The sequence below is a fragment of the Camelus ferus genome, chromosome 25 (assembly GCF_009834535.1).
Source record: "Camelus ferus isolate YT-003-E chromosome 25, BCGSAC_Cfer_1.0, whole genome shotgun sequence".
In the NCBI taxonomy this organism is placed as follows: domain Eukaryota; kingdom Metazoa; phylum Chordata; class Mammalia; order Artiodactyla; family Camelidae; genus Camelus; species Camelus ferus.
The window spans coordinates 17,788,427-17,803,667 of NC_045720.1; positions in this window are offsets into that span (position 1 = coordinate 17,788,427).

A 15,241-nucleotide genomic window follows, 5' to 3' on the forward strand; every position below is an offset into this window, starting at 1 on the left:
ACCTGATGTCCCTCTTTTAGATGTACCCCTTTAGGATTCCTAAAATATCTTCAAGGAATTAGGACTGACTCTTGGGGGCCAAGAAAACCAGTCTTGTTAGTGAAACAATAAATCTCTTCTCCCATTGTCTAAACATCAAGAGAGTATTTTTGAGTGTTTATGGGTGTTAAACATTGTGCTAGATGTTTTGTCTGCTTTTCCTTCAAATCTTCCATCAACCATGCAGAGTGAATATCACTGTCCTAATTCTCAAGTGAGAAGTTGAGGCACAGTGAGATGATATAATATGCTGACATCAAGGTACAAGTATGTGGCAGAGCCAGAATTTAAGCCTCAGTCTGTTTCAGCCTTTTCTCTGTGTGTGCTTTTTGCTTCTTCTTATCTGTGAAATCTTGAGAATAAGGATTATTCTTTCTCTGTTTTCTTCATTTGATCATTGAATGACCAAGTAGGGGTGTGTCTGTGTGTGTCTGTTTATATACACACAAAGTCTAAACACAATGCTTTGTTTCTTGGGGTTGTGGGGGACTGATATCTGTGCAAATGAAAATAAAAATGTTAAGTCCACCTTATTCATGTAATTAATGTTCATTCAAGTCAATGTGTTATAAATAATTACATTGCATATAATTTTCAATATGCAACTCATAGAATTCACTAATGATGTGCAAGAAAACGTGTATGTAGTATGGTATGAGAACATATCTGGACCACTCAGGGAAAAACCAACAAATCCAACAGAAGAATGGAGTTGAAGAGTCTTTGTACCTTGCAAGTGAGCACAAAACTGAAGGACATGTGAAAACCTAAGTTAGATCAAGATGATGGAATAGAAGGATACTGAGCACACCTGCTCCCACAGACACACCAAATCTACAACTACACATAGAACAGCTATCTCTGAGAATGACCTGAAGACTAGCAGAACAGATTTTCTACAACTAAGGATATAAATAAAAGGCCACATCGAAGTGGGTAAGAGGGTTGGAGATGTGGTCTAGTCAGAACCCACACCCCCAGTTCAGTGACACACAAGCAGGAAGAATATCACAACCACAGAGGTCCCCACAGAGTGGCAGGGGTCAGAGGCTCACAATGAGCTCACAAGCCCAGGGAACCTGCACTGGGGAGATGAGCCCTCATAAACATCTAGCTTTGAAAACCTTGGGGGCTTAAGTCTGGGAGAGCCAAAGGTCAGTGGGAAACTGAGACTTTCCTCTTTACAGGCTCATGTACAGACCAAGCTCAGTCTTCCTGAGTTCCAGTGCAGAAACAGTGCTTGAAGAGCACTGGGTTCATACAAGAAGGAGAATCACTGACTAATTTTAGAGCATGTGCTGGAGGGGCCAGTATCTGCTGGAACTTTCTCTAGGTATGGAGGCACTGGCGGGTTTTGTGTGTGTGTGTGTGTGCTACCCTTCTACCTGGTGGGTATTTCTGGCTGGTATTTCTGACTCTCTCCATCGACCTTACTAGCACAGCTTGCCCTGCCCTGGTGTTCACCTGAGGACTTCCCCAGCCAGCACTCCTCCAAAGTGTCCCCTTGCCATTCCACAGCTGGTGGGCAGTCTCAACCAGCACTGGTACCCCTCCAGAGCAGCTCCTACTCTGAGGGATCAGTGCTGCTTACCAGTGCACTCACAGCAGTCACAGCCAGACCTTGTAGACAAGTGGGCTGGGGACCAGCCCTGCCCACCAGAGTGTCTGCAGCAGTTGTGGCCCAAGCACGATGAAAACATGCATGTAGCCTACATAGCTCTAGTGACCAGAGGAGATTGCACCATTGTGCCTCACAAGACACTTTCTACTTAAGTAAGGCCATTCTTTCAAGACTAGGAGACTTAACTTATGTAACTAATGCCTAGGAACAAACACAGAGAGTTAGACAAAATGAGGAGACAAAGGAATACCTTCTAAATGAAGGGACAAGCCAAAAACCTCAGAAAAAGATCTAAACTAAATGGAGATAAGCACAGAAATACAAAGGATTATAAGAGATTACTGTGAATGATATGCCAACGAATTGGACAATCTAGAAGAAACAAAGTCCTAGAAACATGTAATCTTCTAAGACTGAATCTGGAAGAAATAGGAAATCTGAATAAACCAGTCACTAGAAATGAAATTGAGTCAGTAATCAAAAAACTCCCAACAAAACTCTAGGACCAGATGGGCCCAGGTGAATTCTGCCAAACATTTAAGCAACAGTTAGTATCTGTCCTTCCCAAACTGTTCCAGATGATTAAATTGAAAAGAAAGGATTGCTTCTGAACTCATTCTGTGAGGCCAGAATTACTCTGATTCCAAAATCAGACAGATACTACCAAAAAAAAAAAAAAAAAAAAAAAAAAAAAGAGAGAAAAAAGAAAATTACAGGTTAATATTCCTAATGAACATATATGAAAAAACTTTAACAAAATATTAGAAAACTGAGTTCAATAATACATTGAAAGGATCATGTACCATGATTAAGTGGGATTTATTCCAGGGATGCAAGGATGGTTCAACAAGCGCAAATCAGTTGACGTGTTATACCATATTAACGAAACAAAGGATTACATGATCATCTCAATAGATGCAGAAAAACCATTTGACAAAATTCAACGTTCATTTATGCTAAAAACTCTTCACAAAGTGGGTTAGAGGGAATATACCTAACATAATAAACACCATAGTTGAGAAGCCTTCAGCTAACATCGTGCTCAAAAGTAAAAGCTAAAATCTTTTCCTCTAAAATAAGGAGCAAGACAAGGGTGCCCACTCTCACCACTTTTATTCAATATAGTATTGGAAATCCTAACCATAGCAGTTAAGCAGGAAATAGAAATAAAAGGCATCCAAGTTAGAAGAGAAGAAGTGAAACTCACTATTTGCAGATGACATATTATATATAGAAAACCCTAAAGACGCCATCAAAAAACTCTTAGAAGTAATAAATTCAGGAAAGTTCTAGGATACAAAATCAGTACACAAAAATCTGTTGCATTTCTGTACACTAATAGCTATCAGACAGGCAAATCAAGAAAACAATCCCATTTACAGTTGCATCAAAAAGAATAAAATAACCAGGAATAGACTTACTCAAGGAGGTGAAACACCTATGCCCTAAAAACTATAAGGCCTTGATGAAAGAAATTGAAGAAGACATAAATAGAAAGATATGCTGTGCTCATGGATTGGAAAAATTAATATTGTTAAAATGTCTATGCTCCAAAGCTATATGCAGATATAATGCAATCCCTATCAAAATACCAGTAGCATTTTCCACAGATCTGGAATAAATAATCTTAAAATTTGTATAGAATTCATATTTCAGGTAAAAGACCTCAAATAGCCAAAGCAGTCTAAGAAAGAAGGACAATGCTGGAGGTTATCACACTCCCTGGTTTCAAACTATAATACAAAGCTATGGTAACCAAAACTGGATGGTAGGGGCACAAAAACATACACATATATCTATAGAACAGAATAGACAGCTCTGAAATAAACCCATGCTTGTATGATCAATTAATTTATGACAAAGGATTGAATACTATACAGAGGGGAAAAGATGATCTCTTTGATAAAGGATATTGGAAAAACTGGACTGCTACATGTAAAAGAATGAAACTGGACCACTTACAGCATATACAAAAATAAACTTAAAATGCACTAAACACTTAAATGTAAGACCTGAAATCAGAAAGCTCGATGAAAACAAAGCAGTACACTCTTTGACATTGGTCCTTGAAGTATTTTTTTGGACCTGTTTCCTGAGGCAAGAACAAGAGAAACAAAAGTAAACAAACGGGACTACCTCAAACTTAAAAAACTTTTAAATAGCGAAGGAAGCCATCAACAAAATGAAAAAGCAACCTACTGAATAGGGAAGATGTTTGCAAATGATATATCCAATAATGGGTTAATATCCAAAATTATAAAAAAAAAACAACTCACACAACTCAATATCAAAAAACAATCTGATTAAGAAATGGGCAGAGGACCAGAATAGACATTTTGTTTCTAAAGACGATGTACATCTGGTGAACAGGCATATAAAAAGACAGGCACATCACTAGTCATCAGGGAATGTAAATGAAAGCCACAGTGAGATACGTCAATGTGGCTGTTATTAAAAAGACAACAAATAACAAATGTTGATAAGGCTGTTGAGAAAAGGGAACCCTTTTGCACTGTTGGTAGGAAAGTAAATTGGTGCAGCCACTATGGAAAACAATATAGAGATTCCTCAGAAAATTAAAAATAAAACCACTCTAAGATCCAGCAGTTCCACTTCTGAGTATGTATCTGAAGAAAATGAAAACATTAATTGGAAAATATATCCGCACCTCTTTGTTAATTGCAGCATTATTTACAATAGCCAAGATATGGAAGCAACCTAAATGTCCATCAACAGGTGAATGGATAAAGAATATGTAGTATATTTTTACAATAGAATATCATTCAGCCATGAAAAATGAAATCTTGCCATTTGTGACAACATGAATGGACCTAGATGGTATTATGCTGAGTGAAATAAGTAAGACAGAGAAAGACAAATATCATATGATTTCACTTATGTGTGGAATCTAAAAAACAATCAAATACAACAAACTCATAGATACAGAGAATGAACTGGTGGTCATCAGAGGGAAAGGATGCTGGGGAGTTGGGTGAAATAAGTGAAGGGAATTAAGAGGTATAAACTTTCAGTTATAAATAAGTCATAGGAATGTAATGTACAGAATAAGAATATAGTTAATAATATTATAATAACATTGTATGGTGACAGATAGTATTTACTAGCGTTATCATGGTGATCATTTCATAATACATTTAAACGTTGAATCACCATGTTGTACACCTGAAACTAATAATGTATATCAAGTATACTTCAATAAAAAGGAAAAATAATAAAAGAAAAATTATACAAAATTGATTTTAGGATTCTCGCCTCCCTAACTGTGAGAGAATAATAACTCTTATTGTTTTAAGCAAATAAATGAATGAATGAATAAATGAAAATAATAATAAAAGTCTGGTAAGCGCCTTGCCCCAGTGAGAAGTCTGAGTCAAGCCAGGTGTGAGATGCCATCCCAGATCCTATCTTTCTCAGATCCCAGGAGTGTGGATTCAGCTCCAGCAAGGCCTTCCCAAGGGCAAGTCTGCATGGCTCCCTTGAGAGCTCAAACTCAAGTGACACTTGGGAAAGGGAGTCAGATCACCGTGCTCTGGAGAGAGAATCTTAGTTCCATGGCCATCAGCAGCCTTTGAGGCAGCCTTTCCTTTGATCTTTTAAGAACAGAGTGCGGGTATTAAAAATTGTGGACTGGAGCCATCTGAGGGAAGGCTTTCCTTCCTCATGCTTCTGCGTGCTGTGGGGTAAACGGTACACACTTCTTGAAGTGAGAGCAAGCTCTGTGAACCTCTGACCTGTGAAGGTGTGCAGACATTGTGGATGTTGTGCCAATTACGATTCTTCACGGCATCCTTCCTGCCAGAGCCAGCCTCCACTGACAGTGGCTCAGATGCCATATACCCACCTGCCCAGTATCCCTTATGGCTCCAGGTGGTCATGCAATTCATTTCTGCCAAGTTATGCTTAAGGAGAAGTGCGTTAGGGGGTTCAGGGTAAAATTTTCTTCCCTAATGAAAAAGGGTACTGCAGCCAACTAAGTCCCAGCTCCCCTCTACCTTGCCTGTGGTCTGGTGATGTAAACACATGATGTCTGTAACTACGGCAGTCATCACACTACCATGAGACAAGAAGCCTGAAGACTGTAAGCCAACACATCAAAGATGGGGAAGGATGCATAGAGCTAAGGTCCTTGATGTCTTCATCATTACTCTGCCGACCCAACCCTGAGACTCAGACTTCCAGGGGGATAACTTGAAGTGTTTTTTTGTTAAAGCCATTGTTAGGTATTCTGTTACTTGTGATTCGAAGCATTCTAAGTGATACACAAGTTATGTGATCTCTCTGAACCTAAACTTTATCATCTAAAAAGTGAGGCCAGCGCCACCTAGGAGAACTGGGCTTAGCTAAATAGTTTGATCTACATAGGTCACCTGACATAATGCTGCTTCAGAATAGGTACTCAGCACATTTTAGTTAAATGTGACAGAAAATTTGGGAGTGTGAAGCACTTCTTTTGGCTGAATATGAACATTGCCACAGCTATTTGATGAACCTTCTAATGTACAGAGTGAACAACACAGTGATTTTTTTTTGCTTTACATTATTTGTAAATATCGTGTATGTAAAGACGCCTACCCACACTTCTATGTTTTTCCTTCTAGCATCTTTTTCACTGCTTTGTTAGGGAGCAGAACATTTCCCTCTTCTCTGAGAAGGGAGGGAGATCATCACAGTAGAGTTTAAAGGCTCAGAAAGCAACCTGGGTACTTACAGTAGCTCTCCATTTAAGAGCTCTCTCTATAGCTGTCTAGGCTGGTTTAAGCCTTATCATACCAGATTTTCCTGGTAACATTTTCCAAGTTTGTATAAGCTTCAGCAGTCCACAGAGTGTCCCAGAGCCTTGGACAGGGTGCTCGTTGATCTACTGTAGAAACATCCTGAAGCCTATGTTCCTCCCAGATGGAGGAAGTGTGCTTGCCGGTGCAGCTTCCTCCCTTTTGTTCCCCGTCTTTGTCCTTTCCGAAGTGGCTGCTCTCACAGACTCTTGGGTGGTTGCTGAAATTGGCTTTATTTTTCCGCTTCTTAGAAAGCAATCAACTTGTCTATGAAAATCATCTTCCATTGTCAGGCCAACAATGGCTCTTGCAGCTTCCTCTGTGTCTTCAAGTGGAACTCAAAAGGCATCAGTCTCTTCCAATTCCACAGGGCCAGAAAGCAGCCGAGGCAGGGCTCCTGAAGTGCCTGAGTGAAGGATGCCGGTATCTTCCTTCGTTTTCAAGAAACTGTGCAAAATGGCCTTTCCTTACTGGAAATGTTCAAGAGGGGTGGAATAGACATTCTTATAATGTTCCTCTTATCCACTTTTTTGCAACACACTGCACTTCAAGATGCAGAAACCCATGTCTTTGGTAAAAGTGGCTGTGGGCTACTCTGGCACAGGTGATGCTGAATTGCACCAGCTGCCAAGGAGGGCAACCCCGGTCCATCTACCCACATTTGTCATGCAGATTGAGGTCATAGGATGGTGACATCTCACTCAACTCAGAACCAAAACGTTGCTCAAAATGCAGCTTTCACAAGTAATGTGAACTCCTGGAGACAGATGCTCAGTACGGATGGTCCCTGACTCACGACTGTTCGACTTTATGATGGCGCAAGTGATACTTATGCAGTAGAAGCTGTGCTTTGAATTTTGACATGTGGCATGTGATACTCTTGTGATTCCGGACAGCGGCCCCAAGCCCCAGCCGCTAGTCAACCACGTGATCATGAGGGTCAACTACTGATACACTTAGAACCGTTCTGTTCCCACACAACCTTTCTGTTTGTCACTTTTGGTACAGTATTCAGTAAATCACAGGAGATATTCAACATTTTATAAAGTAGGCTTTGTGTTAGATGGTTTTGCCCAACTTTAGGCTAACGGAATTTTTCTGAGCACATTTAGGATAGGCTAAGCTAAGCTATGATGTTCAGAGGGCTGAGTGTGTTAAATTCCTTTTTGACTTACGATATTTTCAACTTGTGGTGGGCTCATCTGGGACATAACCCCATCCTAAGCCAAAGAGGAGCTGTACTTACTTTCTAGAACATTCTGGAACATACTTAATCAGAGTTACTCCTTCAAGAGTGGCAGTGAAGCCACTTATGGTTCTTATGAGCATACGTTTCAGTCTAAGATTATCTGAATGTCCCCTAGGCAAGCTATTTCACCTCAGTCTCCTCATTTGTAAAATGTGGGTTTTAATGAAACCCACCTCATAGCAGTGTCTGTAAGGATTAGGTGAGGCAGTGGGTATAAACTGCTTGGCACAGATGTTAGTAAGTGTTGCATATTACTTTCATAAATTCTTTATAATCTTCTTATGAGTCATTCATTCAAGAAGTATTTATTGAGTGCCTATTACGTGCCAGGAAAAGTCCCTCCTTGTTGATGTTCGAAATGAACCATTCACCTTGAATGCCCTGTGGCCTGCAAGCCCCATCACAAGTCAGCTGTCCTTGTCCACTGAGCTGCTGCTCTTTCTTTAGCAATTTCTTCCAGAAATCACTGCCCTGGCTAAAGGCAGTCCACCCCTACCAGGAAGTACAGCCCCTTCTCAGCCAGCTTTTGTACTCTGTAACCAACCATGGCTTGTGAGAGAGAGCATTTCAAACCCTGCAGAGCGCGCTTGGAACACAGGTCTTACTGAATTTTTAGCTAACAGGCTGCACAGAGTGGAGTGCTATGTTCAGCCAAAGTATTACTCTGATTTGCTAGATGCATTTGGATTCTTCTTATGGTGAAATGCCTTGAGTTTTCCCAGTGGCTTCTGTGCAAGTATAACTAGAGATAAGGAAAATAGATGAAAGAAAGTGCGAAGGTATCTGGGGGCAGGAAATATAAAGGGGGATGATATTAGCTCTGTTTTTTCAGATACTACATTCCTTTTCCCTTCCCTGACCTGCTTGTTCAAATAGTCTTTTACAGAACAGCAGAAGAAGAAAATGAGATTAAGGATTCTGCATCTACTTCTGGGACAGCAAGCAAGATTCCATTGTTCTGTACTAGGGACTGGTCATTCCATTCCACCAGGAGGGAACACAGGGGTGGCAGTGCTTGGCGTTTACCAAGTGCTTGTATAAACCAGGCCCATGCTAAGGGCTGTAGGCATATTATCACATTGTGTGTGTGTGTGTGTGTGTGTCTGTCTGTCTGTCTGTCTGTAAGGGTTCAGCTGATGGCTAAGATGAGTTCAAGATCTAGGTCTTCCAGAGGCATTCAGATTTTAATACCACACACATATTATGTCCATGTCTTGTAATCCATATACTAGTTAAGGATGAGGACTTCAGAGCCAGACTGAGATTTGAATCCAGTTCAGCTACTTCCTAGCTGAGTGGCCTGGGGCCAGTGATTTAACTTCTCTGGGCTTCGGCTTCCTGGTCTGTTAAGTGGGAGAATTAATTAAATAGATCCTAATTGATGAAGTTGTGCAGACTAAGTGGATTATTACCTGTAGATCAAGGCCTGGCACACAAAATCTTTTATTTTTGTTGATTCTCTGTGATTAATTCTCCAAGGAAAAATGTATTCTTTGCTTTCAGTCCTCACCCCCTTTCTTTTCTTGATCTGTAGAAAGGGAATATTAATGTCTTTCTTGTATGATTGTTTTAATGACATAGTGACTTAATGTATGTAAAATATTACTCTATATACTGACTGTCATAGAAGGGCCTCAGTAAATGAGTTTGAACTGCTCTTGAAATCATAATGTAGAAGCTTATTCTAAGATTTTTGGCTTGTCTTTAATTTTATGGGTATCAATCATTAATAACAGTGCTTTTGTGAAGGAAAAGCTGGGCTGGGCTAACAAGATAACTTACAAATCTAAGTATTGGAATACTGATCTGAGTTCTGCTGGACTAACTCGTAAATCTAAGTTAATTAGTGTTGGTTTGCTGTTCATGTTTTTTGCTAGCCAGCTGGATTTTCAGAGAGATATATCTGGCTTTGGAATGTTGGTTTGCTGCCTCCCTGCCTCCACTTTTGTGATAATGATGCTGCTAAAGCTGTTCCATGCCTATTGGCCGAATATCCCAAGCTTGCACTTTACCTATAAAACCTCATGCGCACGTCTTGGAGGTGCTCAGAGCTTCGGAGCAGAAGCCCCTCTGAGCGCACTGGTGTAATACATCTGACTACTCCAACCCTCCGAGTGGTGCTTGTTTCTTGGCTGGCCTGTCGTTTCTGTAACACTTTCATTAATATATATATTTATTCATTAATATAGAAATTACTTTGACCACAAAAGTATTGTTTCTTGCATCAAGTGTAATAAAAAAAAAAAGAAACAACTGCTTAAGGCAATGTACAAAATACAAAGTTCATTTCCTAATCAGTGAGAACTTATGGCCTAAAATGTATTTTGATTCAAGCAAGCTTGACTCCTGTTAATTGATTGTATGTGGTCATAGCATTGTGTTGGGTGCAGGAAGGGGGGAAATTAATTTGAATCCCAGGGAGCTTTCCATCTGCCTGGACAGACAGAGCCCATACATGAAGCGGAAACATAAGAGCAGAAGGTGGGGTTATGATTGACCCATGAGTTCACAGAGCTCAGAGATATTGGCAGTCAGTGTGGAAAGATGTTAGGGCCTCTAGTGGGTTTCAGATGAGCTTGAAGGATTGCTAAGAATTTAACCAGATGGGAGGAAGGGAGGCCAGGGCATCCAGTTCAGGAGGAGGCTAACCCTGGATTCGCCACCATGAGACATCGGTAAACTAGAAGTGGAGCCTCCTGAAGGGCAGCCATTGGAGCTGCCTGGGTGTGTCTCTGGGAGGTTAGCGTTTAGAATAAAACGTAGCTAGAAATTGGAGGCTGACTGGACAGAAGTGATGGAAGGAAACACATGGGATGGAACAAGCTCAGGGTAGGCTGAGGAGGTAGGGCTTTGCTGACAGAGAAAATTAAAACGGCAGTGCATCTAATTGAGATTTAAATTTTCCACTGAGTGTGGGGAAACTTTAGTGCTGCTTTGTTGGAGGCAGTTGGAGGAAGACCTGGTTGTAGGGCGGAGGAAGTAAATGATGATGAATTTATCCTCCCATCTTTATTTTGGACTGAACTCCAAGCAAAGATAATGATATCTGACATCTATGCATTCCTTTCCCCTCTCTGTGGGGGCACCAAACTAAACCCTCATCTCATGTCATCCTTGTAATTGACAAAGTTGATTGTTAGGTGAGGCAGTGGTAGATTTTAAGTATTTAGCTCTTGTAAACATAAACTTTCCAGTTTTAAGAGCTGTTTAAAAGTAAAATCCATAAGAGAACATACTATTTGTCCCTTTTACAGAAGGGGAAACCAAAACATAAGCTGAAAAATTTGCCCAAGGGTCCAGCTGGTAAGCAGCAGAGCTGGGATGCAGAGATTTTATCTCTGGGTCCCCACTCTCTCCACTGTTCAGGACTCAGCCTCATAGGGTGAGAATTCTCTAGGAGCCGAGATACTTCTCTCACCATCTGGAAGGAGAAGACCCTTTCCTGTCAACTCCCATCCTCCTTCCCGACAAATGCAGAGAGTCTTGTAAACAAGTGAATAACCCAATACTTGTACAGAAATCCTTCAGAGGGTTCAGGAGAAAAAAAAAAGTTCAGAACAGAGAGGCTAGCAGCTCCAGGAATTGCCCCAAACTCTCTGACCTCACTCGGCCAACAGACTGCATTGCTACAGCCTGGCATACAAGCAGCGTGTAGGAATCCATCACGATGGGCGAGCAAATAAACTTGCTACAACTCTGTTTTATGCTTTAGTTATTTCTCACCTGGACTATTGTTGGTACCTTGGCAAGCCCTTTTTGTTCATCCGTCTTGCTTTTTACTGTCTATCGAAAACAGAAACACATTTATTTTTTCCTCACCAGCTGTAATTCTCAAACCACCCTTTTACTCAGGCAATTATACCAGTTTTCTGTCTCATCACAGAATTCAATTTAAAATTTTAGTACCAGTGGTTAAAATACTTACTTCATATATAACTTCAAGTTTGTATGGTTTTAATTCACATTTATGTTTCTGTTTACACTTTGCATTCTTTAATTGATTTATTTCTTAGCGATGCCATCTGTAGATTTTAAGTACTGAGCCTTGTACAAATTTCTTCCTCCTCCTCCCAAAGCTGTTTTGAAAGCTATTTCCCTCACCTCACGGCAATTAAAGCTGTGCTACATTCTCATTTCCGGACCTGAACATTTTTATAGCATTGCCTTCTTGTATATTTAGATCGTTACAGGTCTGAGCATTCCTAGCCATAACTTCTTAACCACAGAGATATTCTTTAGGTGTGGACTCCCCTGGGAAGGAGACCTCTCACTTGAGCTCTGTGATCTGCGCTAATAAAAACAGATCATTGGTTCTTTGGGTTGGTTGGATGGTGAGCAGCCAATTTGTGCATGTGGAGAAATCCCCTGCCAAGCCTAGAGTTTGTGTGTATGGCATGTCTTCTAGCTTGTGTTCCGTAACCTTGGAGCAAAGGATCCTTTCCATCTTAGTATACCCAGCTCCTAACCTGGTGCCTAGAATCTGTAGGTGATCAACAAACAGGTGTTAGATGAGTAAATTATAAATCCAGGCTAGTTATCTTACCAGTGTAAAACAAGACCTGGCTGCATTCAGCATGGAGCAGGGAACAAGTAGAAATGTCATCTTCCTTTTGACTTCACCCAGCCTTTTTTAATGTCTTGGATTATTATGACCTAGAAGGATGGAAGGTGACGCATCAGTCCCCTTTTCCTTTGCCTCTAGAAGTTGTTTACTGTATGGTGTTTTCTCTTTTATTTTCCCTAAGGGGTATCTGATTGTGGATGACGAGAGGAGGGCTCTTTGCCTGCCACCCAAGAGTGTAGAGTTAGTCAAGTATCTTTACATTTGTGTATAGGTGAGTTAGGATTTTGTCCTCTTGAAGATCTTTGCTCTAAGTACTCAACTATTACTGGAAAAATCCGTCCCTCAAGATGCTTTCCATGCCTATAAATCTACATACAGCAGTGGTTCTTACCTTGGCTGCAGACTGGAATCACCTGGGAAGCTTTAAAACACATGGGTGCCTGGATCCCACCCCAGAATGTGGACTTCATTGGCCTGTTGTGTGGCTGCAGCACAGAGGACTTTACTGTTTCCCCAGATGACTGCAGTGCTCAGCCAAGGCTGAGAACTGCTCATATGGAGTATTATTTTTCAGTACTCAAAAGGCTAGAACTCTAAGATGTCATAAAACATTTTGTATCAATACTGCTATTTTTGAACAGTTTTTCATGTTAAAATACTCATAATGACTATCACTAAACTGCATAGAAAAATATTTTTTCAGCATCAGTGACAGATCTCCTGGAAAACTTGTTATTAAATATGCAGACTTTTAGACCCTACCTTAAGAGATTCTGTTTCAGTAAATTTGCGCTAAATCCAAAATCTGCATTTTTAAAAGTGCACTCAAGTTGATTTCTGTGCTCCCTAAACTTGAAGAGGTACTGCCTCAAAAAGAGGTTAAGGTTGTTCTAACCAGGAGCGTGCCACTTGATCTGGTGATCCTGTGTCATAGAAGAATAAGACCTCAAAGTACAGAGAAAATACAGGTTTTCTTTGTAAGTTTTGAGCTGTTTTTTGAATCCAAATTACATATTGTAAACAGTAAAAATTGGGGAGAAGAATGCATAAATCATCAGTACATTCATACATTTATTAATGTAAATACATTTAGTGTACAATTCAACCCAATGTAAAAATATAAACTTAAATATATTAACTCTACTTCTTTAAGTTAAAAAGATATGAGACAATTCAAGATTGCTACCATGTTAAAAAATGTGTATATATATATATATATCTGGAATATCTTTCAATTTAGGCTTAAAAAAATCAGTCCTTGGTCCACAAATGTTTTAAAAGAATAGGAAAAAATGTTAAGGCATCCAGTTGGACAAATTTAAGAACACTCAGGATAACAAAGGTTTTTAGCTTTAGGACAAAGCATACATTTTAGTTTAAGGCTGAAAGATTCCTGTATCTAACTTAAGCTTCCTTGGGAATTTACGGAAAGAAAATGAATTACTCAAACTGGAACTATATCAAAATGTCAAGTTAACACATTTTGGCTTGTAATGATGCCAATGGGGCTAATGTCTGAATGATCAGGGCCTTAGGTTTCTAAATCATTTTAAAGATAATTTCATTAGCAGGATGCTGGAGCTTTCATTTTATTTTTTTCTTCGCTCTTTCCCATCTCTGCTTTAACCTATGCAACACTAACCAAGACCTAATAAGATCACGTTGCAGTTAATTGAAACAGCCGCCAAAAAAACAGCTGCAAAGAAAAATGTCAACACAGAAGTCCACAAATTCAGAAAAAAATAAAATTAACAATTTTCTCAAGATAGTCAATGATGCATTTAGTTTTCTCTGAACTTTTCTTGGGTTTTTGAGAGTTGAATAACTCGTATTATCTAAGATAGTATTAAAACCAAGGAAGAACATCAGTAGACTGTGGTTGCCAATGTTTTATGTTTTTCTTACAAACTTTTCTGATTGGTGCTTTTTTTCCCTAGTATTTATTCCTTGCTCAGTAACTTTTCCATGACTCCCACATCCAATTCCTGGCCACAGAGATGGGCTTATAAACTGGATGAATCTAATCATAGTACCCACTCACACAACAGTTTGTCCGAAGGTTGGTGGTATGACCCGAGCTGAGCTAATCAGGGTCCATTTAGAGCAAGAGGAGAAGTGGCCAAGCTTCTGTGGTCAGGGTACCGAAAAGACAAAAAAGCAAGCCAGTGGAAGACCATCTTTCCTTCCATTTGGAAAAAGCCTGTCTGCAGTAAGAGAGAATGGAGCAAAGATAGAGTGAAAATTAGGGGTGGGCAAAGAGAATCCTGGGGCGTTAAATCTTGATTCTAATCCTTGAAGCCTTGGTTTTTGTAGTTTTTCTTTGCCTCTGTGAGCTCTTCTCAAGCATCCTTTCTTGCTACAGAAACTAATAAATTCCCTTTTTGGCTTAAGCCATTTGGAATTGGGTTTCAAACATTTGCAGCCAAAATTCTAACACAGAATATAAGCTCGCCTAATCCCACATATTATTTTACCGTCAAGAATACTGAGATGTCCTTGCCCAAGATCACACATCATGATTGAATTGCCTTTCTGGCTCTTCAGTCTACCATGCAAAGACTCATACATTGAACACCTGTTAAAAACCCTACATGCACAACAGGTGATAGGCTAAGTGAACTATAATACCCTTAGATGCTGCAGACTACTGGGGTAGACTGAATTATTGGTCCTAATTCTTCTTGTCATAGCTCCACTAACTTGTACCTTCTGCTTTATAACTGCTATGCTTCCCACTGTGGGCAGAAACAACCCCCTACTCAACTAACACTGGGCTTGCTCAGGAGAACTTGCTCTGATGAATGTACACTTAGAGGGTCTAAAGCTGCCCCCGTGGTTTGGCTTGTCTTCTTATGCTTCTGCCACTTGTTATAGGTGAGAATCTGTGTAACTAAAAAAGAAATTTTACCTATTTTTTGAATAGGCCATATTTGCACATGCTATAAAATTCCAAAGGTACGAAAGGGTATACAATG